This window comes from Bubalus kerabau, chromosome 3 (genome assembly GCF_029407905.1).
Source record: "Bubalus kerabau isolate K-KA32 ecotype Philippines breed swamp buffalo chromosome 3, PCC_UOA_SB_1v2, whole genome shotgun sequence".
NCBI classification, from domain to species: Eukaryota; Metazoa; Chordata; class Mammalia; order Artiodactyla; family Bovidae; genus Bubalus; species Bubalus kerabau.
The window spans coordinates 146514560-146518120 of record NC_073626.1 but is presented as its reverse complement, the minus strand read 5'-3'; the positions used below and the strand labels follow the sequence as shown (position 1 = coordinate 146518120).

Here is a 3561-nt window from a genome sequence, read left to right as displayed (position 1 = left end):
CAATAATTATGGCCAGGCAAACAGGTTGGAATGAGAACCGGATACTTCTTGTTCTTAAAACTTGCTTCAGATGTCCCTTTGGAACTGACAAATTGCTCAGGTGAAAGTCATCCCCTGCCAGGTTTCTGCAATTTTCCCAGCTTCGTGCAACTTTTCATTTTCTTGTTTCTTGTCATGAACATAGAAAAAGAGTCACCTAATACCTTTGGGATGGCATTTATGGTTTGGCTGCAAAGTGGATGTGCTGGACAAGTCAGGAGAGGGTTGTCTTTCACAACAGGATTTCGGGATTTGTCAGCTGTATTGCAACTAGCTGACAAATAACCACATGGGGTGATTTCGACCGCGAACAGGAAGTACTTTTGTTCTGAGGGGGACAGTGAGGCCGCAGTGATTTAACTCTGTGCCAGCTGTGCATACTTTACCCAGGAGGTAACCACCACATGGGCAAAATCCTGATGATGCCACACCACTGGGGCTAGAGGAAAAACTTACAATCAACAGTTACAAGTTTTAGGCTGAAAAGAGAAATAATCTCAATATAGATAAATCAATGATCTCAGGTTATCCATTGCTACTTTGAGGTAGACATTTTCCACCTTTGTAAATGAACTCAATATATTTGTAAATACATGTAACTGTGAAAAAAAAAAAAAAGCCATTTACATGGGCATGTGATACCTTGGTGGGGGTGGGGGGAATCATCAAGCATTTATGTCTGGACATGGCAGACCCAAGGAAACTGCCCCAGCCAGCCCCCTGTAACATCTAATTATACAATAAAGCAAACTTTAAAGCATCTTACTGATAAGAGTACTAGAGACTCTCGTTGGACATTAGTGAGCCCTTTTGGGAAGGGACCTGTGTTACTGAAAAAGGTATTTGGTACAAATAATAGAAAACCTAATCAAGTGTGGTTTCATCAAACAGGATTTTGATTCCCCTGTATGATGAGAGGTGTGGTCGCGGCAGAGGATTGGGCCAAGGACTCCTGGATGTCATTGCAACAGACTCTGCTGCCTCCACTCCTCTTGAGCATATTGAGTCCTGTCCTTGCTCTCATTGCTTGGTGATGCAGAACAGCTGCTTACCTTCAACCTCCCCTTCTACCTCATCTCTCCTCCATGCTCCATTTCTGCCACTTCTCTGACTTCCTCTTCTCCTTTTAAGGGTTCCCATGATTGCATTGCCTACCTCCACCCTAATAATTCCAGGAGAGTTGTCTCTCTTAAGGTCAGCTGATTAATAACCTTAATTCTATCTGCAAATGAGGCACTCTGTACTTGGGGAAAAACTGGCAGGACAGGTCTTTAGATAGCTAGATATTTTCAGGAGCCAATTTTATGAGCTCAATTCTTGTATCTCCCCATATCTAGAAAAGCATTAAAATCCTTCATGGTGGCTACTGTTCCTGGTGACTAGCAAAAGCTTCACAAGACTGGTAGAAAGTGTCTAGAAGAATATGTGCTTGACTGCATGCATTCCCCCTTCATCAAAATCACATGATTACTGACCTTTGCCCCCTTGCCTCTTTAGAGCAGTTTCTCAGGGCTCTCTGAGCTGTTGTCACCTGGGCTGCAGTCATTGTTTTGCCCCAAATAAAACTTAACTCTCACACACAAAAATAACCTTAATTTTATCTGCAAAGTCCCTTGGCAGTTTATAATTTAGTATTTGACTGAATAACCAAGGGACAGGATTTAGGAGATGTATTCAGAATGCTGTCTACCACATCAAGAAGCCTACAGTCCATAATTCCAGCTACCTGGAAAAATCCTTTCCAAGAAACAAAGCTGTAACCAAATGACTATAAAATAGTAAATCACCATATACTCAGATTATACAAAGCCAAACAGAACAAAATGCTTATGAAGTCCATTGTTACTGAGTGTGTCTAAAACACACAAAAGCAAAATATACCAGGGAACCCTACGTTTCATTAGTTTTTTTCAGTGTCACTGGACAGTTTTACTCAGTGGTATAACACAGATTTTAACTATAGCCATAGGAGAGAGTAGTGTCTGAACATAAATACCTCAATATCTTTTATTACAGTGTTCCTAAACTATGGGGTACCAGGAGGTATGTGAGTTAGTTTTAGGTACTATACTAATTATTTTTAGTTTGGACACTTAGGCATTTATTTTTATATGTAATTTCATACATGATATGGTTGAGGAAAATCCTAAGTATGGATTTCCCCTGAAAGTTACAGCAAAGTGTGTTCACTTGGAAAGGTGTACCACCTAGGAGGCAGATGTGAGTCTAGGGGAGAAAACAGTGATGGAGGAAACCCAAGAGATGGATGCATGATTGATTTGACCACTGTTGTGCTTTACTACGGAGAAGGCAATGGCACCCGACTCCAGTACTCTTGCCTGGAAAATCCCATGGGCAGGGGAGTCTGGTAGGCTGCGGTCCATGCGGTCGTTAAGAGTCGGACACAGTTGAGCAACTTTACCTTCACTTTTCACTTTCATGCATTGGAGAAGGAAATGGCAACCCACTCCAGTACTCTTGCCTGGAGAATCCCAGGGATGGGGGACCCTGGTTGGCTTCCATCTATGGGCTCGCACAGAGTTGGACACGACTGAAGCGACTTAGCAGCAGCAGCAGCAGTGCTTGACTAGCACTTGATCCCCAGGACCTTCTGAGGCACCCACGGCATGAATCTCAGGGGATGAAAGGAGAAGATATCTCCCCGTTGGTATCTATCATCCACTGATCAAGGATGGCCCCATGAGCATTAACACCCCACACTTCCAGATTGCATGGGTATGACTGGCCAGCAGTTCTGCCAGGTATTCTGATGCACTAAACAAGCCGTAACTCTACAAGGATGGTTAAAATCTACTTGAACCTGATTGCTTCAGCAGTATGGCTGGAGTAAGAAATGGGACCAAGAGTAACTGACTCACGATCTGGAGGTGTCCCCATGACATGGAAAGTTTATTATAAATACATACATGTTATATACATAATGGTATGTAATTATATATAAGAATATAATTGTACATAATTGTGTATAATCACATACAAAATGTGGGTGGTATTACCTCCATGTGTTAATCTTGTCCTTCTGAGATGCAGATGCAAAATGACGCTGATTATACAAGAAACTTGATAGGAGAAAGACTTATAAGAGCAAGTGGAGAGGGAGCCAGAAAAGCCTGAGAACCATCAGGGTGAGATCAGGGCTGACCCTGAGTGAAGGAGAGAGAGAAGGACGGAAGGACAATCAGGTAGCCGAGTCTCAGACCATAGAGCAGTTCTAGGGAGAGTTTGGCAAGACTATCTTTGGAGGCCTTCATCACACATCCTTGTATTGGTGTCCCTTCTTTTCTGTTTCAAATTCTCAGACCCACTTCTGCTTCCTGGGATACTTTTCCAAGTGAACGCCCAACCAAGCCTTTGTCTCTTGTGTTCTCACTTTAGAAACATCTCCTAGGAGTGGACCTGCCTTAATATCCCTGGTGCGTTCAGCCATTGGCTGGGAGGAGCCATGGGAAGCCCAGCTCATTGCAAATGTGGCTACAGGTTTCAGAGGCAGCAGCTGGAACC

General features: G+C 43.1%; 1 long non-coding RNA gene across 1 annotated transcript; it reads left to right on the top strand.

Annotated features, from left to right (window-relative positions):
- The first annotated feature begins 2524 nt into the window (after positions 1-2524).
- LOC129647810 (uncharacterized) lies at positions 2525-3198 on the top strand. Its single transcript, XR_008712518.1, has 3 exons — positions 2525-2707; positions 2874-2983; positions 3091-3198. It is a non-coding gene; the product is annotated as an uncharacterized LOC129647810 (long non-coding RNA).
- The last annotated feature ends 363 nt before the right edge of the window (positions 3199-3561 follow it).